The following is a 22433-nucleotide window of genomic DNA, read 5'->3' as shown; positions in this document are numbered from 1 at the left end:
CGTTTTGAGTTGAAGGGAAGTTTAGAGGGGGAATTGACTAATCCCTGCATGATTGATGTGTGCTGTGGGAGGCTCTGTAGCAGTCTAATAGGGCTTATGAGGATGCACAAAAAGACTGTGTGTGTGTGTGTGTGTGTGTGTGCTCATGTGACGTGCATGTTTGCATTTTTACATGTGAGAAGGAAATATGCATTAAATTGTGTGCGAAGATCTGATGCACGTGCACACACACACACACACACACACACACACACACACACACACACACCAACCAATGAGTGTATGTGTGTGTGTCTTTCCCTTTGCTAGCTACTGAGGCCAAGGGTCCGAATAGCATAGTGGACAAGAGCAAAGAGGTATGGTAACTTTATCTTAATCTGTTCATACTCTGCCCCTCGTCCTGGTGTGTGTGGCCCTAAACCCAGAAGATGATGGGTGTGTGGGGTAGGGGGAGAGGATGGGTGTGGGGTAGGGGGAGAGGATGGGTGTGGGGTAGGAGGAGAGGATGGGTGTGGGGTAGGAGGAGAGGATGGGTGTGGGGTAGGGGGAGAGGATGGGTGTGGGGTAGGGGGAGAGGATGGGTGTGGGGTAGGGGGAGAGGATGGGTGTGGGGTAGGGGGAGAGGATGGGTGTGGGGTAGGAGGAGAGGATGGGTGTGGGGTAGGAGGAGAGGATGGGTGTGGGGTAGGGGGAGAGGATGGGTGTGGGGTAGGGGGAGAGGATGGGTGTGGGGTAGGAGGAGAGGATGGGTGTGGGGTAGGGGGAGAGGATGGGGTAGGGGGAGAGGATGGGTGTGGGGTAGGGGGAGAGGATGGGTGTGGGGTAGGGGGAGAGGATGGGTGTGGGGTAGGAGGAGAGGATGGGTGTGGGGTAGGGGGAGAGGGAGAGGATGGGTGTGGGGTAGGAGGAGAGGATGGGTGTGGGGTAGGGGGAGAGGATGGGTGTGGGGTAGGAGGAGAGGATGGGTGTGGGGTAGGGGTAAGGTAAGGTAAGGTAAGGTAATTTTATTTGTAAAGCGCCTTTCAAAACAATTGTTACAAGGTGCTGTACACAGTAAAATAATAAAAGTAAAACACGAAAAACACAGTCAACAGCAAAACAGTGAAAACAATAAGAAACAAGCAACAGAAAACAATTCATAAAAATAAATACAGGCAGGACAAGATACAATAGAGATACTCACTATAATGGACCAAAATATTTACGATATAGGTGTGTTTTGAGTAGCTTTTTGAAAATGTCGACTGACTCTGCAATTTTTAGGTTCATAGGTAAATCGTTCCAGAGTGTGGGTGCCATAGCTGAGAAGGCTCGATCGCCTTTAGTTCTCATCTTAGTTACAGGGATGATAAGAAGGCCTTTGTCAGAGGACCTAAGTTGCCTTATGTATACCCTGGGGTGAAGTAGCTCTGTCAAATATAATGGACCCAGACCAAAGAGGGATTTGTAAGTGATTAATAATATTTTAAAAACAATTCTGGAGTCTATTGGTAGCCAGTGTAAGGCAGCGAGCACAGGGGTAATATGTGACCTTCTGTGTGTATTTGTTAAAAGTCTAGCAGCGGCATTCTGCACGAGCTGGAGACGGTGTATTGAGGCGCGACTCAGGGTGGTGAACAAAGAATTACAGTAATCCAGACGGGATGAAATAAAAGCATGTATAAGTTTTTCGAGGTCCTGTGGTGTTAATAAAGATTTGATTTTTGAGATATTTCTCAATTGAAAGAAACATGTTTGGACGACCTTTTTAATATGAGGTTCGAAGGTAAATTGGTGATCAAAAATAACGCCTAAGTTCTTAGAGGTCTTAGGGTAATTGGCCGTAATAGCCATAGACTGCTGTATTTCAGCCTGGATGCTCTCAGGTCCTATGATCAGGATTTCTGTCTTATCCGGGTTTAACTGTAAGAAGTTCTGTGCCATCCATTCCTTGATGGAATTTAGACACTCTTTTAAAATAGACAGCTTAGTATGATTAGGGGATTTAAAGGAAAAATATAATTGGGTGTCATCAGCATAACAGTGATACGAGACCTGATTAAAACGACTGATTAAAACACCAAGAGGTAACATATAAAGGGAAAATAAAACCGGGCCAAGAATCGAACCTTGGGGCACGCCACAATTTAAATGAGCAGAGGCAGAAACATGGTCATTTATGGAGACCGCAACACTTCTATTTGAAAGATAGGAGGCAAACCACTGGAGCACCGTCCCCCGTAGACCTACCCATGTCTCAAGCCTACTGATTAGAATAGAGTGATCTATTGTGTCGAACGCTGCGGTTAGATCTAGGAGCAACAGGACCGAGTACTCACCAGAGTCAGCACGCATTAGAATATCATTGGAAACCCGGAGTAGTGCTGTTTCAGTCGAGTGCTTTGGGCGAAAACCTGATTGAAATTTATCAAAAGTTGAGTTATTTTCCACTGTTAAAAGTAGCTGCTCGCAAACCACTTTTTCTAAAATCTTAGCAATAAAAGGAAGTTTGGAAATGGGTCTATAGTTAATAGGAAGGGAGGGATCAAGGTTGGGTTTCTTTAAAAGTGGTTGGATGACAGCATGTTTAAAATAATCAGGGACACAGCCGGAGCTAAGGGAGCTGTTGATGATGGACAATACATGCACACCTAAAACATTAAAAGCATCTTTAAAAATAGTGGATGGGATCGAATCAAGTCGGCTGGAAGAGGGATGCATTTTGGAAACTATTTTAGTTAGGTGTGCAATCGAAATTTGGCTGAAGTCACTGAGAAGTGATGGAGGGGTGGGACAGACAACTGTGGGAACTGTGATAGGCAAGATTGAGTTTCTTATGTTCGTGATCTTATTTAAAAAGAATGATAAAAACATCTCACAGTCGTTGTTCGAGAAAACAGGGACAGGAGTAGGAGCAGGGTTGACCAGTCGGTCTACTGTAGAGAACAGAACTCTAGGGTTATTTCTATTCTTATCTATAAGGTCAGAGAAATAAGCATTTCTTGCCAATTTTACTGACTGATTATAATTTAAAAGCAGCTCTTTCATTTTTATATAATGAACCTCCAGTTTATTACCTTTCCACTTCCGCTCAGCCCTTCGACAGTCTCTCTTCAGTCCACGTATATTTTCATTCATCCATGGGGATGGGTTGTGCGAAGCAATAGATTTTAGTTTGACAGGGGCTACCAGATCAATGGCAGTCGAACACAAACTATTAAAACAACTAACTAAGTCGTTTGTCTGAGTGGGGAAGGTCAGGTCATTGCTGAGAAGAGTGAAAGTGTTGGAGAATTTTTCAGCAGAGTGAGTATTGAGAGAACGTGATTGTACTTTGCGTTTAGTGGATTGAGTGTCAACATTGAAAACTATATTAAAAGAAATGGCCTTATGGTCAGACACAAACAACTCCTCAATGAAAAGGGCACTAAGGCTCAAACCTAATGTAAAGACCAAGTCTAGCGTATGACCATGAGTGTGCGTAGGCCCAGTTACATGCTGTGTTAAATTAAAGGACTCGGTCAGGTGAATGAAGTCAGTAGCAAATTTGTTGGCCTCCACGTCTACGTGTATATTGAAATCTCCAGAGATTAATAATTGACTATAATTAACAACCAGGGAGGATAAAAATTCAGCAAATTCCGTTAAAAAGCCGTTGTTTGGGCCGGGTACACGATAAATCAAAACAGAATAAAAAGGATTAGATATTCCAATTCTAAACATATGCACCTCAAAGGTGTTGAAAGTGCCAACAGCCACAGAAGTGCAACTAAACTGTTGTTTAAACACAGCAGCTAACCCACCACCTTTGCCAGAAGGCCTGGGGTCGCTGATAAATTTACACTTAATGGGGCACATCGCATTCATAGCCACATTATCTTTACATTTCAACCATGTTTCAGTTAGAAAAAGAAAGTCTAAATTATGAGAGGAGAAAAAGTCCCGTAGTAAAAAAGTCTTATTAGACACAGACCTAGCATTGATTAATGCCATCTTTAAAATAGGTGTTTTGTCAGACACAGATTGCTGTTTGTGATTACAGGGGGTATTTGCATGTAGGGGGACTGTAGCTAGATTTGAGGTTGGTATAGCACGCTTTAAACAATGTGAATTAACTCTAGAAGTTATTAGTACAGGGATATGTTGTGGGACAAAAGCTGTATGAAAAGATGAAACTGTGTTTGAAGTAGGTGCAGTATGATCGTCAGATGGAGTACTGAAACCAGTGGTGGAACAAAAATGATTACTGAAATTATAAACAGAGCAAATAGCGGCAGGACCCACCCAGTTATTACTAGAGACTGAGGTGGGTCTAACGGTCTGCTTCGGGTCATGCCGCGGTACATATCAGAGGTTAAAAGCTATGAATTTAATAAAATTATCCTGCAAGACTTTAGTTCCCTTGCTATTTAAATGAATGCCATCCCTCTTATACAGGCTGGAGACTTGCCAAAAATAGTCAAAATTTGGTATAAGGTCGTAGCCCACGGCATTGCAGAAGTTCTTCAGCCACAGGTGAAAGCTATACAGTCTACTAAAATGCTCCGTTTTAGTGGAGAGAGTTGGAAAAGGGTCAGATATGATGCAACGTTTTCCTAGACGTTCAATACTACTGCATAGGGCTTCCATGTCAGTTTGCATCTGGATAGACTGTTTACGCATGACGTCATTGGTACACACGTGCAAGATGACAATATTGATGGTAGGATGCCTTTCAACAAGCACTGGAGCAAGCTCAGTTAATTCAGCTATCTTTCCCCCAGACAGGCAGTAAGTGATAGCCCCTGGGAGAGATAAATGGCGGACCAGACTATCTCCCAAAACAAGAATGCTGGCATTTGCGTTATGCAGCTTAGTGTTATTATAGCATGCCAGTCTCCTGGCGAAACGAGTTGGAATGCTACCACGGCTAGCATTAGCACGGGACGAGCTATTACTATTAGCATTGGAAGCGATAGCCTGAACATCGCTAATCTCAGTATTGGCAATAGAGTTGAGAGGGGGGTTTAATGGAGTGATGATAGCATCTGGAATAATAGTAGTGGAATCATCGGTGGAGTTGGAAGTGGTTGAAGAAACTATGGTGACAGGCTGCCTCGGGGACATACGAGGACGTTTACCCCCAGGTGGAGCCGGTGGAGACTGCAGCGAGCCCACGGACAGAGTGGGGCTAGCGGGGCGCTTCTTCCCGAGTGATCGATGAGCAGCTGGAGTGGAACTAGTCATATTTTCCGACGCCGTTTTACGGATCGAGACCACCCGATGGGGCAGAGATGGGATCGGTGACGGGACAGAACCACGGGGAAGATGTGCCAGGGGGGAGAAGACACTGGAAGTAGGAAAAGTTGTATTCATGCTTGCGTCGAATAGTGGGAGCGACATCTGTTTGCTGCCATTCATTCGACGGCCTCTTTTAACCACCATTGCCCAGGTATGGGGGCCAGGAGGGGAACCAATGTCTAGGGCCAACTGGATTGGGTTTGGAGCGGCTGATGTAGACTGCAGGCTGCCCACCGGATCGATGTTGGCCAGGCTGGAGCAAACCGCCGTTTTCCGCAGCAGAAGTTCTTCTATGAGCTTCTCTATGGAACGAAGCTCCGACTCCAGCTCAGCAACCTCCAGTCGTGGGGCCATTTGTTCTGTTAAGATGGAAAAAATACAACCAGCAAAAAGGGACGAGACAGGGCACAGGTCGCAGTGTTTGGCCGGCAGCTAACAGAACAGCTGAGAGGCAGGGGGACCAAACTTACTGGCCAGGGCTCTTTTCAGAGCCCGCAGCGGTGAAACAGCGACGATCAAAGCTTTCAACCCGGAGAATATGATTGAATCTTACCAATGGAGGGCCCCAGAAGGGCCCGCCGATGTTGAGTCGTCTCTGGTAAGTTAATGTTGATGCGGCTTTCTTTGTATGGATGTGTTCTTCTGCATTATAGCCAGGCAGGATAGGCAGCTGTCAAACTGTCAGACTGGCACCGGCTCCTGATCCCATGCAGGTTAGGAAGTTCAGGGGGCTAGCGATAATGCTCGGTAGATCTGATCATTAAGTCACTTAGCCAGGTTAAAGAATACTGTTAAAACTACTCATGAGTACGATGTGGTAAAAAGAAAATTGAGTTTAAAATGAATAAAATAAGCAGAGTAGTGAGTAGTACTCAGACGCTACTAACCGGCGACACCCAACGCTCGCGCATGCTCAGTGAAGTGAGAGGGGGAGAGGATGGGTGTGGGGTAGGAGGAGAGGATGGGTGTGGGGTAGGAGGAGAGGATGGGTGTGGGGTAGGAGGAGAGGATGGGTGTGGGGTAGGGGGAGAGGATGGGTGTGGGGTAGGAGGAGAGGATGGGTGTGGGGTAGGAGGAGAGGATGGGTGTGGGGTAGGAGGAGAGGATGGGTGTGGGGTAGGAGGAGAGGATGGGTGTGGGGTAGGAGGAGAGGATGGGTGTGGGGTAGGAGGAGAGGATGGGTGTGGGGTAGGAGGAGAGGATGGGTGTGGGGTAGGAGGAGAGGATGGGTGTGGGGTAGGAGGAGAGGATGGGTGTGGGGTAGGGGGAGAGGATGGGTGTGGGGTAGGGGGAGAGGATGGGTGTGGGGTAGGGGGAGAGGATGGGTGTGGGGTAGGAGGAGAGGATGGGTGTGGGGTAGGAGGAGAGGATGGGTGTGGGGTAGGGGGAGAGGATGGGTGTGGGGTAGGGGGAGAGGATGGGTGTGGGGTAGGAGGAGAGGATGGGTGTGGGGTAGGGGGAGAGGATGGGGTAGGGGGAGAGGATGGGTGTGGGGTAGGGGGAGAGGATGGGTGTGGGGTAGGGGGAGAGGATGGGTGTGGGGTAGGGGGAGAGGATGGGTGTGGGGTAGGAGGAGAGGATGGGTGTGGGGTAGGGGGAGAGGATGGGTGTGGGGTAGGAGGAGAGGATGGGTGTGGGGTAGGGGGAGAGGATGGGTGTGGGGTAGGAGGAGAGGATGGGTGTGGGTAGGGGGAGAGGATGGGTGTGGGGTAGGGGGAGAGGATGGGTGTGGGGTAGGGGGAGAGGATGGGTGTGGGGTAGGGGGAGAGGATGGGTGTGGGGTAGGAGGAGAGGATGGGTGTGGGGTAGGGGGAGAGGATGGGTGTGGGGTAGGAGGAGAGGATGGGTGTGGGGTAGGGGGAGAGGATGGGTGTGGGGTAGGGGGAGAGGATGGGTGTGGGGTAGGGGGAGAGGATGGGTGTGGGGTAGGAGGAGAGGATGGGTGTGGGGTAGGGGAGAGGATGGGTGTGGGTTAGGAGGAGAGGATAGGTGTGGGGTAGGAGGAGAGGATGGGTGTGGGGTAGGAGGAGAGGATGGGTGTGGGGTAGGAGGAGAGGATGGGTGTGGGGTAGGGGGAGAGGATGGGTGTGGGGTAGGGGGAGAGGATGGGTGTGGGGTAGGAGGAGAGGATGGGTGTGGGGTAGGGGGAGAGGATGGGTGTGGGGTAGGAGGAGAGGATGGGTGTGGGGTAGGGGGAGAGGATGGGTGTGGGGTAGGGGGAGAGGAAGTTTAAGGGGGCTTTTGGTGAGGGGATACTGGTCCACTCACTCTAGGGTACTCCTCCCTGGACCCCCGAGATATCACAGACCCCCCACATGTCCCACAGTTCTTCAGTCATACCTCCGCGCGCCCCCCTTACCCTCCTTCAATCTTAAGTGGCCACCAGCATATTTTAATTGAATTAAACCCGTTGCACTCCAGAATTTAAAAAAGGGGACCATTGAAGTGCCGTGTGAATTAGTCTTGGTGATTTGTCTGTCAAATAGTGTGCAGGGTAAGGGTGTGTGTGTTTCAGTAAAAGAGAGTGCGAGCACCAATGATAAGGCTTTAATTACCTCTTTATAAACCCCCCACCCTACCCCGTCTCCCCTCACAGGCTACTACAGTATGCAGGTGTGTGCTCGCGGCCACCACAGGAAATATTAACCAGCCTGGAGCCCACTCGTAGATCTCACTGAGGGATCAATGCTGTAGGTTTTCATTTGAGCACTCTTCCTATCGGCTCACTTGACCTTAACAAGGTTTGGCACCGAGGCACTCCTCTGACAGACCCCAAGAGTCCCTTTTATGATGCTAATGCGGCCAGGAAACCACACAGGGTCTCTCACGCTAAAGCACAATATGTCTCGAGGGTTGCCTTTTGATTTTTGCCGATGTGGCATTTTGGAATGTTGCAAGTCATTCTGGGTCACATCAGCAGCTCAGTATCTACAGTGTTGTGGAGAAGAGTGATTCTCAACCTTTTTGAGGGGCGCCATCCCCTTCCGACGTCTGGCTTTCAGACATGACGTCATGTGGCAGCCAAGTCTATGGACTTTTAATGTTTGTCTTATTCATGTCCCCCCAAAACTCTGCAAGCCCCCAAAAATCAACATGCCCCACCAAAAAGTATAAAAAAGTGAAAGTGCCGATCTTCAAGCTAACAACACAAGATGAAAACAACAACAAAAAACATCTCTATTAAAAAGCTCCACTCACTTCACACAAGTGTGATTTTTAATTTCAAGGAACCCCAGTTTCATATGCTTTAGTCCATAGACCCCCATTTGAAACGACTTTTATGTCTATAGTACCTCAATCTACACTGTAAACTTTATCTCTTGGAGTTACAGACCCATAATGGTTCACTTGGTTCCTAGCCTGAGCTAACGTGTTAGGTTTCTGGTCTAGAGGGGCGGGTCGCGGCTCAGATTTGCGCACGCCCTGATTGGATCTCATCGATCTGTCCGTCACCCCCGGCCCCTCCTCTCCCCCCTAGTGCAGCGCTACGTCACATCATTTGGAGCGACGCCCACCCGGAAGGGTTGACTCCCACTTTTAGACCAGAGCGGCCAATGCGTTCCTCCAGGCTTTCAATTTTTGCACCAACAAAAATGAAAGCCTGGTACCGAGGCTACTTAACTATGGATCACTTAGCTGGGGACCCCTTTGAACTCCCTCAAGGACCTGGACCCCACATTGAGAACCCTTGAACTCCCTCAAGGACCTGGACTCCCACATTGAGAGAGAGTGTCCTATACGAGTATACTGTCTGTTCCTTTATACCCAGAAATCAGTTGGGAAGCGGAGAAGGGAGAGAGCATTATGAGAAGCATCAGGAGAGAAGGCAGGATTCAAATGTACAGGCAACGGTCCCTCACAATACAAAAGGGGATTTGAACGGATTGAATGTGCTGCTGGTCATTCTTTTCCATCCCAGTTCAGAAGCAGGCCAATGCAGTCCCTGGAACAGAGGTCACAACTACAATCTGTTGTCACTATTCCCGCTTATATTCATTGCAAACCAATTCAGCGTCAACTTTTGATACTTTGCCTATTCCCTATATTGCACTTTATTGGGCAAAGAGTGAAGTCTGAAGTTAAATTTACACACACATGCCATTGCCCACACAGCCCCCAACCCACACAGCGAAATCCGGAGTGTTCATTTCAAATATTGGTCCATATCAGCATCACACAATGCAGGCTGTCTGCTTCTCTTTAACTTTGCTTGTCTTAACTTTTGTTAACCGTATTGTACACCACCATGCCCCCACACACACACACACACACACACACACTCCTTCCCTTCTTTCTGCTTGTGTGTTGCATTCTGGAGCCCCCCTGCCACAGCACACCCCTCCCTCCCTTCCTGCCACAGCCCCTCCCCTGGCTATGTGCGCGGTGTGTGTGTGTGTGTGTGTGTGTGTGTGTGTGTGTGTGTGTGTTGTTGCGTGTGTATTCTGATCAGGAGTGCCGGCCCGTCACAAGGGGTGACTTTGTAATTATGTTCATTTTAATTGGCTTCGCTATCAACCCGTCTCATCACTTTATGAGCCCACGCCAAGCTGGACAATGGCGGTCTGCAGTGGCGAGGGGGGTTGGGAGGGGGTGGGGTGGGGGGGTCGGGGGAGGGGGGGGGGTGTAACTGCTGTGCGGAGAGTCGGGACCACCCCCCCACTTACATACACATCCCTGTCAGCCTCTTCTACCTGCACAGCCTAATTCCTGAAGTGGCCTCTTTAATGAGTTTTCCCTGCCGGCACGTAGATTAATTGATAAATGATGGCCTTATCGGCACGGCTGATCTCTGAACCCAGCGCACCCCTAATTTGTTTGTTGAAGACGGCAGTTAAAAGGAGATTAATGCTGTATAGATTTATGGGAGCATGATGGCACCTCAATTGCCCCACCCCCCCCCCCCCAGCCCTCTTCTCTCCTCTCCTCTCCTCTCCCTCCCTCCCTCTTCCTCCTTGTCCTACGGCCTTTGAGTTTCTCTTCAAGAAAGCGAGAGCAGGGAGGAGAGGAAGTGCGACTGCACTGGCTGAGAAAGAGTTGGTTGAGAAGATCTCTCGCGCCGAATCCAATACTGTTGGACACGAAACCATTTGGGTTTTTACACAGTCCACTACATTGTAGAATACTGGAGTCTTTCTGTTTGGAAAAAGGGGCCACACAGGGAGAGGCCAGAGAAATGAGGAGAGAGAGCGACAGACGGACACGGACAAAACATACAGGAGAGAAACTGATCTATGAAAGGAGACTGGGCTTTGCTTTATTAATTAATGGAGCAAGGGGTCGCTGGACAGAAGTGGTCTGTTTCGGCTATATACTTCATTTATGTAACATGTAACATTCACTGTAGGGTGAAGATGTGGTCTAGAACCATCACAAACATTTGTGAGCCTATAATGTTATTTCTTTAAAAAAAAACAGATGCACTCATCAGTGGCAACCTGAGTGAACATTTCCAGGTCTGTATGACCTTGTGTCACACATTGCTTCACACATTGCTTCTGGTAGGAAGATGTGATACAGACGTGATGGAGGGAGGGAGAGTGAGATAGAGGGATATTGAGAGATGGGTTTGATGGGTGAAGGTGACCACACACTGTATGATATTAGCAATCTTAGTGTAGTCGATACCCACAATTTTGTTTGGGCCGTGTGACTGATGCTAGGATAATTCAAAAAGTCAAAAATGACTTCGGAAGTTGTACATACAGGCTTTGTGTTACTTCATAGGCAATCATTCATTATCTGCTGGTCTATGTGCATACAGTTTCATGAAATATGGCATGTAGATATTATCAGCTCCCTTTGGAGCCAAGTCAAGACAGGGTCCATATATCCCTTTTTGTGTAGTTTTCTCGAGGTAGAACATCATCCTGGTATATGACCGTAACTACCTACTGTAGTTAGTTGTCGTTTCTGCGCACAATCTCAATTCATCTTGCACAGTCTGACAAGGTGAATACACATGATTTAACATATGTCATGATCGCACTGTATAAGAGGGCCAAAACAGTGCAGTGTGCAAGCATCTTTCACTGACAGTGGAGAGGAGAAAACAGAGGACCAGTAGGAGTAGGACCAGCAGTTGAACCATGGAGGCGTTTGGACTGTCACTGCTATGGAATAAATGAAATGTAATCCTAGTTTCATGGAAGACAGCACGGTTTACAGTACAATACTGATAAAAGAGACAGAAACAAAGAGAGAGAGAGAGAGAGAGAGGGAGAGAGGGACTAGGATTTATTGTATAAAACATAGAAGATGCATTCAAAGACAGGAAGACGAGGCAGGTGGGCTGAGGAGGTGTTTGGAAACTCTCCACTCTTTGGACAAGGTGTCTGGTTTACGCTTCATGGTTTACGCTGCATCCCATTTGGAAAGGGACCACATACAGACGAAGAAAGACGGAGCTAGATGGGTAGATAAGAATTATGAGAAAAAGAGTGAGAGAGACTGTGACGATTACCGTGTGTAAAACAGAGGTGCCTTTGCCAATGGCAGCGTTGCCTTGTTTGTCCTAACAGGATCCTCAGCTTCCATATTGTCGATTTCCATCCAGCATCTCCACCCCCTCGACTGCCTTTTTTTCCCCCCCTTCTGCAGCCAAAGCTAATTTGCGGAGGCGTGAGTGTGGGTAATGCTACAGCCGCATCCCTGACAAGCTAAAGCCAGCGCTTACACTGCATCGTGCCCCCGTGATACAGCGAACGGGCGGGCGGGCACACAGTGAGCTGGCACACTCTGTGCCCGCTTTGTCTCATGCCTCCTCCAAAACGGTGTTATTTGATGTTGATTTTATTATTTACATTTTTTTTGGTCCAATTTCTTTTTCAGAGCTCCGCCTCTTCGTCTCTCCTGTGTGTGCGTGCGTGCGCACGTTTTTTTTTACGCTTACTGCACGTTTTTCTACGCCTGTGAATTGGACCGGGCCTTGGAAGCGACACAGGCCTGGAAAACAATACTGCTTTTCTGGTTTAGCATATTGCTCCCATTTACAGGAGCCAAACGCCACAGGCCCCCCTCACTTGGCCTGCAGGTTTACTGCTAGACGGGATTCATATCTGCCTGTGTGTGTGTGTGTGTGACGTGTGTGTGTGTGTGTGTGTGTGTGTGTGTGTGCTGCATGTGTTTAGACGCCATTTCTCAACATTGTCTTCCGGATGAAATTGCGTCTAACTGCGATGCGATGTGTTGTCGGTAAATTTGAGTCACATTGACTGGAGTTGAACCTTTTAAATTATACGCTGAATATTCATGAACACCGTTTCCGTTTGAAATTAATCCTGCGGCGCGCAGAAATCATACCATGTTCCTACTAAACCGTGTCCTTAACATTGCCCAAATAGGATCGCATATTTTAACCTTCTGTTGTATGATGAAATTTACACAATCCTACAAGGTAGGGATGCTGTAGAGCAGTGGTTTTCAACCGGTGGGTCCGGGGACCACCAGTGGTCCTTCAGGCGGTTCCAGGTGGTCCTCAGCTAAATGATGGAGAGTTGGTAACCAAATGGACTCTTATAGATCTTTAACTCTTGAGAGCGTAACATGAATAATGGGCCTTGACATGAAAAGGGTTTGAAAAGCACTGCTGTAGAGCTACGTGGTTAGTAACTGTGGTTCCATGAAAACATACAAAGCAATATGTTATGAACGGCTTAAAGGACAAAGATCACACCAGAGTAAAGCAGACACACTTCTGTGACGACGGACTGGGATCACTGTTTTGTTAGTTTACCGCTTACAATAAATCTTTATACTATGGCAACATCTTGGGATACTAATGTAGTCTGATAACAGACATACAGTATGTAGAGTATGTCCACTTTAATACTGCCAATAATTGTCTGTTCAGCACATAATCACATTTTTGAAAATGATGATGGGTTGCGTTAAAGCAACCAAATGTGAAAATAACAACCCATTATTAAAACTTAAAACAACCACTTATGCCACAAACCATGGATCAATGTGGAATTTGTGTGCCTGTGTGCAGGCATCCGTGCGTGTGTCCATGCATGCGTGTGTGCATGTGCTTAACTGTGTTGTGTCGTAGACACAAAGTACAGGTAGAGAAATCTGTGAACACTACTGTATTCACGTTATACAGTACACTGCAGCTTAGACACACAGACACCAGTTTGAATGAGACTAACCACAATAGAATGCACGCACGGGTCGCACGCACGCTCGCACACGCACGCACACGCACACGCACACACGCACACACACACACACACACACACACACACACACACACACACACACACACACACACACACACACACACACAGTCTCTCTAGACAGTGGCCCCTCCAGTGTGCTAGTACAACAGTAATGTGATATTTCTTTGTATGTTAATGTGTATTATTTTCCATGGTACACTCGCTCGCCCTCATCCTGTTCCAGCCTTTTGTCTCTCTCTCTCTCCACCCTCCACATCTCAATTTACATAATTGAACTTTTGATTGGACTTTTCTCTTCCTCCCATACCGCATCTCTTTCTTTCTCTCCCTCCATTCTCACCTGCGTTTGAAATAATAATTTCATGGGTTTCGTGACACAAGGTTGGATTATTTTTCCTTTCCTTATTTATTACAGCAATTTAAAGACTTCACAACCCAGAAAGCTCAGATTAGACAAATTACTTGTTTTCCATTGAAGGTGCAACTTAAGTGTTGTGTTAACCCATTCTGAACGGGCACCCATTTTGGTGTTGGCATCATGTCGTGCTTTAGCTATTGAAAAATAGCAGATCTACAAGCTCATATCGCGCCACCGAGTGGCGCGATACGAGCTTGTAGGTCTGCTATTTTTTGAAAATTCGAAGAGCGACTGACATTTCTAGAATCTGATCTCAGGTCAGAATGGGTTCATCAGACCAGTGTGTGTCCAGTGGAAACCTCGTTATGAATCTGATCTCAGGTCAGAATGGGTTAAGTGGTGAGCTTAACAAGACTCATTATTATTGTTAACAGGCATCCATCCCTTTCAAAGGGCTGTGCATTGCGTATGTCATTGTGTGTGCATGCGTGCTATTTAGTTTTTAGCTGCAACACCCTTCCCAAAACCATCCGACAAGCAGATACAATTGCATCTTTTAAAACTCTTCTCAAAACATACTTGTTCAGAAAAGCATTCCCCCCCAGCCCCGTTGAATGTTTGTTCACTGAACTCTGTCTGTATTTTTATTATTATCTATTACATTGTTGTTGTTTTTATATTGTATCTTTAAATATGCTTTCCACTGTAGGCCAGCTGGCTGTAAGTTCTTGATTTGCTATGGTGCATCCATTTAAATGTGTTCGATTTTCCTGTGAATTTGTTGTACAGCACTTTGTGACTTTGTCCAGAAAAGTGCTATATAAATAAAGTTATTATTATTTACTACTAAAGCCACTCGGTTGGTCGTGCATGGAATACAGTCTCCTCTGTTTTCTTCCCACCGTCGTCAAGTCATCTTAAATGTAAACCGCACGTCCCGTTCTCTGTGATAGCAGGTAGACTTAACTAATAACATTACTATTTAAACATTTCATTCAGACAAAAATGTCGGGTAAGTGACATGAATCAGACCCGTCTGAAGTGAGTGGTACGTACCGTGTGTGTGTGTGTGTGAGGGCTTTCACTTCTAGTGATTTTTACTAGTCGACTAGGTGTTTAACTAGGTCTACCTATTATGTAAAAAAGCTTTTTTTATTAATAGTTGTACATTTAAAAACTGTGTACATTGGTGACTATAACTATAATCTAGCTGATCTTGAGGCTGATATTTTTTTCTCCTTATCAACTAGTCAACTAATACCAACAAGGTTAACTAGTGGATCTACTAGTCCACTAGTTGCATAGTAGACTAGTTGCTTAAAGCCCTAATGTGTGAGTGTGTGTGTGTGTGTGTGTAAACTGTACATATTATAAAGCATGTACAGAAACTATACTATACGCTATACAGTATGTGTCCATTGGAGTGTGTGCATTAGGAGAAATGGGTGGGGGTTGGGTGGGGTTGCCGTGAGCTTCTTGAGCGGATTACAAGTTTTAAAGAGTAGGAGATCCAACACCTCCTCAAATGTGACACTCTCTGACACCGCTTTGAAGACATGAAAGTGAGATTGGAAGACTTGGGAGCGTCTTTTCTCTCCACAGAGTTATGGGTTCATGTCATTGGGCCGGGGCCAGTTAGCTTCCCATTCATGCGTTATGCCCCGGAGTGAGAGACAAAGCCGACACTTAAAGCTTTTGACTGGCATCATTTTTTTTTTTTTCATTTTTTTTTTATGACGCTCAAAGGGCCAGTTTTCAATGCCTCCTCTGCACAGGCTGGGCAGAGGATAGACATGTGATTGAAATATTTTGGAAGTGAACTTGAAGCCTGGGTGAGCCTTAGGTTACTCCTCTGTCTGACAGGCATTAGACCGACAACACCGTCGCTCCCGACATGCGTGGCCAGTTACAACTAACCCGTGGCCGGCTAAAACTCACCTGTGGCTCCCGACATGCGTGGCAGGTTAAAACTAACCCGTGGCTCCTGACATGTGTGACAGGATAAAACTAACCTGTGGCTCCTGACATGCGTGGCAGGTTAAAACTAACCTGTGGCTCCTGACATGCGTGGCAGGTTAAAACTAACCCGTGGCTCCTGACATGCGTGACAGGATAAAACTAACCTGTGGCTCCTGACATGCGTGGCAGGTTAAAACTAACCCGTGGCTCCTGACATGCGTGACAGGATAAAACTAACATGTGGCTCCCGACATGCGTGGCAGGTTAAAACTAACCCGTGGCTCCTGACATGCGTGGCAGGTTAAAACTAACCTGTGGCTCCCGACATGCGTGGCAGGTTAAAACTAACCCGTGGCTCCTGACATGCGTGACAGGATAAAACTAACCTGTGGCTTCCTGTCGGACTAATGTCTGTCATGTCAGACCAAACACATGCACCCATCTCCTCTTAGTAGCATGTGAAATAGTTGACATGGTGCCTTTTCCCTGTTTTGTTAATCAGCCATGACTGTTGCTGTAGCTTTGACATTTGCCCTTTGCACTTACTTGTACTATCAAATGCCTGAAAACACTGTAGATGTAGATCATTGTCGGTCAGTCCAACACTTGCAAACCAAATATCTCAAACACTCTCTTTGTAATTTGTCATGGAATTTGCGGTGCACCTTCATGGTACCCAGAGGATGAACTCTTATGATTTTGGTGACCCCATGTACCATCCTTAGGCCCAACATTTCCACTTGCATAAGAAACATATCTCAAAATGTAATGGAGAGATTGTCGTGGAACTTGCTGAGCAGTAAGTACATTCATTGATTGATTGAATACTTAATTAATTAGACAGAAACAGCAACAGAGTACAGTCAAACAAGGATAAAAAAAAAAAAGTCCTTGCGGTCTTGTTCCCATTCGGGCCCTATGTATTCAATTCATAAACATATGACGTGAAATAACAATATTAAATATCATAAAATATAAAACACTATAATCAATCATGCTCTGCAGAAGATGTGAACCCTATCAATTTGAGTGACCCCATGACTTTTAATTAATTAATTAATTTTTCAGGTTTCTTTTTGCGGCTTTCGCCTTTATTTTATATTTTTTATACAGGGACAGACAGTAGGCTGACAGGAAAAGGGGGAGAGAGATGGGGGAGTGACATGCAGCAAAGGCTGTCGGGATCGGGAGTCGAACCCACGGCACACTGCCAGACTGGACCGCTGAGCCATGGCCCAGGCCGACCCCATGACCTTTCTTTCACACAAGATATCTCAAATGTATCGGTGTGACACTTTGGTCCCAAACAACATATCTCAAAAACGACTACCTGGGGTGTTGACCTCGAGGGGTCTTGTTTTTTCCTAGCAAACGAGATACGATTACCCAATCCTAGGTCCTTCTGAACCTTCTGGGTCCATTTGGGTCATTTTTTTACATTCTCTGATTTACATAAGATTTATTGTGTTTACTTTGTTTCAATTATCCCTATCATTGTTCACCCCTCTTCCCCATTACCCCATTAAAACCGGGAAAGCTGCGGTTTTAGATTTTTGCGTGTGTTGGCTATTCAAAAATAGCCGATATAGAAGCTCACATGGGGTCACTTTATGCCGCGCTGCGAGCTTGTATCATCCGCAATGTTTGAACATTTATAAATAAATAAAAAATCAGACCAGTCTGAAGCGAGTGGTGCAACAGCACCCCCTATTGGTACTCTAAACGGACATAGTCACATAGGTTAGGACATAGGTTGGGACATGGGGACAAAGCTGTTCCTTGGAGTGGTTGCACCACTCAAAAATAAAGTGAAGAGAACTACTGACTGACAACTACAATACATTTTGTAGAATCAGCCTCAGTTCTTAACCCATTCTGACCTGAGATCAGATTCATACGAGGTTTCCACATGGACACACACTGGTCTGATTAACCCATTCTGACCTGAGATCAGATTCTAGAAATGTCAGTCACTCTTCGATTTTTCAAAAATAGCAGACCTACAAGCTCGTATCGCGCCACTCGGTGGCGCGATATGAGCTTGTAGATCTGCTATTTTTCAATAGCTAAAGCATAACATGATGCCAACACCAAAATGGGTGCCCGGTCAGAATGGGTTTTAATGGGTCTTATACCACAGCAAAATCTTCAGCACAGCCTCCCTCAAAATGCAGCAGATGACCAAACCCTCTTCCTCTGACATCGCAGTCCAACGCGAAGCTTCCATTCCGCTTCTAGTTATTCCCCTCTTCTGTGTTGTCATTCTGGTATTGTAGATAGCTAAGCGACTTCCCCCTCCTCTCTCGCTCTCTCTTTCCCTCTCTTGTCCTTTTCTCCTCCCTCCCTTTTATCTTTTTTTCCCTCTCTTGCCCCCGTCGGATGTATGCTGTTGACACCCAGACATCAGGAATAATGGAATCTCTTGTCGGTGTGTTGTTTGTGGCCCGAGCAGCAGCCGGTAAGGGCTGGGTATAATAGCCCATTCTGACCTGAGATCAGATTCTAAAAATGTCTATTACATCCTGACAGTTTCATTATTAACCCATTCTGACCTGAGATCAGATTCTAAAAGTGTCTTCGATTTTTCAAAAATAGCAGACCTACAAGCTCGTATCGCGCCACTCGGTGGCGCGATATGAGCTTGTAGATCTGCTATTTTTAAATAGCTAAAGCATAACATGATGCTGACACCAAAATGGGTGCCCGGTCAGAATGGGATAGTAGGCTGGGAGAGAGAGGCGGTTCATGTGGCTCTGATAGTAATGAACGTTGCCTTTTCATTTTTTAATATGGAATGTTTGTGGGGCAGAGCTGGCGCTATCCGCTAATCCTACCCCGCAGCCGAGGTAGCTACATGGCTCTGTCACACAGACACACACACACACACACACACACACACACACGCGCACACACAGAGCCACACATACCTTGCTTGAGGCGAGACAGCAAACTGTTTGATAAGTCGGTATGTTTTTTCTTTTTTTTTTGTCCTCTGGTCCTCATGACATTTTACCCCGTGCGTGCGTGCGTGCGTGCGTGTCTTAAGGAAATGTGGCCTGCTGTTTCTGTAGAGCGAGATATGATATTTTGTCCAATGTTTGATGGATATGGAGAACCTGGAGTATGTAGATGCATTGGTATTGCCTTTTATCCAGGCAGAGCATAATGAAACGATGTGTATGGCTGATTGGGGAAATTACATCAACATATTGTTGTTAGTGGGGGAAGAGTCAATGCATATAGCAGTCGCATATCACATGAAACCACGTATCTGCATGGAAATGGATTTCACTACTAGTGGGGAGAATTGCTAGTGTATGTTTTAAATCATACAGTGCCAGACTATTGAATATATTTCCTGTAATGAAACTCACTCAACATGTCAGAGACCACCACACATGTAAACATTCAGTTTAGATCAGGAAAATGGGCAAAAACAAATCCCGTAATTGCAATTGTGTGCATCTTTCTCTGTGTTAGTAGCAGTCGTGGGTGGTTTAAGCACCAATGATGAAACACCTTGTTCGATCCCCAGGTGGTGTTGCATGTCAATCACCCTCTCTGCCCTCACTGTCCTGTTTCTACTCTGTCCTGTCGATAATATTAAAAACAGAAATAAAAAGAGTATCGTAGTACGGGTGGCTGTGCATACCACATAATATTATAGTCATTCCCTCAGGGTGCCTGTGTTCGTCTCTTCGTCTCTCTGTCCTATCTGAATAATTAAATATTTAGTTTTTTGCTTTTCTACCTTATTGATAGTTTCAAGTGAAGACTGACAGGAAAGAGGGAGAGAGAGAAGGGGAGAGAGCCTGCAGCAAAGGTCATCATGAACGGGACTCGAACACGCGATGCACTAACAGGCCAGAGTCTATTATGTGGGATGCGCCTGGACCACTAGGCCAGCGGGCGCCAGCCATTTTCTGTTGAACTGAAATGTATCCATAATAGTCGCTCGTGAACCCTAGCTGCAACCTTTTCGACATGAAGTGCCGTGTCTTTATTTTCTTGATAGTCAGCGTGCCATATCGACATTACGTTTAATTATGACACCACATCCAAATGATATATTTCCATCCGATTTTGATTGTTCATACACACACAGCAACCTTAATTTTTTCTCCTTTAAAAACATTTTCTTTCACATCCGCATGTATGATTTTTAGACTACATTTGTATCTGTACCACTGTCTCCCCAGTCAGAGTTCAATGAATGCGAGTTTAAATGAATGTAGATTTATGTGCAGGATGTAATTTGTATACAGATGTGAGTGGACTTAATTTAACTTTAAACCTTTTTATATACATTTAAATTTTAAATAAAAATCATCTCTCTCACACTTATGCCAGTGTGCCAGTGATCACCCTCTGCTGTGCCAATGTTGGCACCCGTGCCTAAGGTGGCCTACCCCTGCCCTAGCGTCCTATTCTGGCCATGCCATAATAGGGGAACATTCTGTGAAACTAAGCAATCATATAGATCTACAAACGTGTCGTAAGTTTGTAAATGGGCTATTTTGGGTGAAGAGATTTGGTGTGAAAGGAGGGACACGTATAGATCTTTGGGGGACACTGGTCAAGGAAGTATACAGTAATGTGGTTTAAGTGGTTATTTGCAAGTTACTCGACATGAATGTTTTTTGTTGTTGTATGCGTGGATGGTCAATATCTAATGAATGATTAGGGTGGGCCTATATGCATGTAGGTGCACGTATATGCATTGTACACTGTTTTCTGTGGTGTGTGTGTGTGTGTGTGTGTGTGTGTGTGTGTGTGTGAGTACAGGCAGTGCAGTGCGACTCTGCAGTGTGTGTCTAATTGCTTTAATAGCACCTGCGCTCTAATCCCAGGTAATTAGAGCGCTGCTTTCAACTCGTCACTTGAAACAACTGAAAGATGGCCCAAAGCGAGACACACGCACAGAGTGCTGTGTGCGTGTGAGTGCTCTGTGTGTACCAAAATGCAACATTCAGCACAAAAACGTGCACATGTGCAGATGCACGCTACACGTGCACAACGCTCATACACAATCACAAGCGCACATTGGCACTTACACGACACACAATCACAAGGAACAAGAGGGAAAGGGTTTCCTTCATTTTTATAGCCTTTGTGACTACATCCACACTTTTATATTGTATTAGTACATACATTTGTATGTACAGCACCGATGTACATCCACCAAATACTGTATAACTGTAATTGTATAACACTTAAAATACTGTACATTATACAGTATTATAGATTGTATAATGTGCAGTCAGTGGTAATCAAAAACCTTCAAAGTCTATGCATTTGATCACATTTTGATCACAGACCCCTATCGATTCTGTGACAGGGATCTCCATAAGAGAAGATCTGTCAATTGAACTGTGCCTCATTTTGTTTGGTACGCCCTGGAACCCCTTCAAAGACCCTTGGGGATCCCCGGACCCCACATTGAGAACCGCTGCTGTACAACCATAAAACCTGTTCCACGGACAAAAGAACCGCAGCGTTCTTTTCAGTAGTTTTGTTTGGGTTGACCTCATGGCTCCGCCACATAATGGCCACCGTGCTCTTCTACGTGTCGACCGTCAGATTTATCGCCTCCCTTCCCTCGCCCCCTTCCCTCCTTCCCCCCCCCCCTCCCCTCTGCATGCGTGTGAGCCGCGCAGGCATTGTCGCGGTCGTCTAAAAAAACTGTCTGGAGAAGCTGTGGGGAAAGGTTAAGGCCCTCTTTTAAAAGATGAGCCGGAAATGTCAAGTGTTTGTCCCTCAGGCTCTCTCTCGCTTTCTCTCTGTCTCTTCTCTCTTGCTGAAGTCACAGTGCCATGGGGGCCAACACGACACTACGTGCGCGTGCGCACACACGCACACACACGCACGCACGCACGCACGCACGCACGCACGCACGCACGCACACACACACACACACACACACACACACACACACACACACACACACACACACACACACACACACACACACACACACACACACACACACACACACACACACACACCAGCAAGCATGTCTGCACACATAGGTGCATAACTATTAGCTACATTTGTACACCCATCCATGCAGGAGCATTCACACACTGATCCTCATAAACACACACACACACACACACCCACCACACACGCACTCACTCACTCACTCACTCACTCACTCACTCACTCACTCACTCACTCAGAAAGGTTAAGGGTTGCTACTGTAGATCAGTTAGCCTCCAGTATTAATATTTTAAAATGTTATCATCTCTTCTCATGGTTTGTGAGGGGGGCCCCCGGGTCGCAACCACTCTGCAATGCTACCTCTATACTCCTAGAATCGTTTGATGGCGATCCATACTGGTTTTAAGTCATATCCAATCACATTTCACTTCTACTATTCCGGGTGTAGTACCAAGAGACAGTGGTTTTGATCTCAGTCATGAGTCTTGCAATTGCACAGAACAGCCAACAGAGGGGGTTGTTTGGCCACCACAGGATGTGCGGCAGGACCGAAGCTGCCCTTAGTCAGTCAGGGTCAGTTCTCAAAAACTTCACCTCACTTTCTGTCCTGGAGGAGAATGCTAGTTCTGGTTGTCGGTATCAATCAATATTATAATTATATGTTATACCAATAATGAAGATATTGATATTGAGCATGTCAACTGTTTATGTATTTATTCTATTTTATGTGAACATTT

General features: G+C 46.0%; 1 protein-coding gene across 1 annotated transcript in view; it reads left to right on the top strand.

The window, feature by feature from the left end:
• ehbp1 (EH domain binding protein 1) overlaps window positions 1-22433 on the top strand; it is a 214098-nt gene that overhangs the window by 85484 nt on the left and 106181 nt on the right. The window lies entirely within an intron of this gene.

This window comes from Protomyctophum parallelum, assembly GCF_964188405.1.
Source record: "Protomyctophum parallelum genome assembly, chromosome: 10".
In the NCBI taxonomy this organism is placed as follows: domain Eukaryota; kingdom Metazoa; phylum Chordata; class Actinopteri; order Myctophiformes; family Myctophidae; genus Protomyctophum; species Protomyctophum parallelum.
This window is presented reverse-complemented; position numbering and strand designations above follow the sequence as displayed.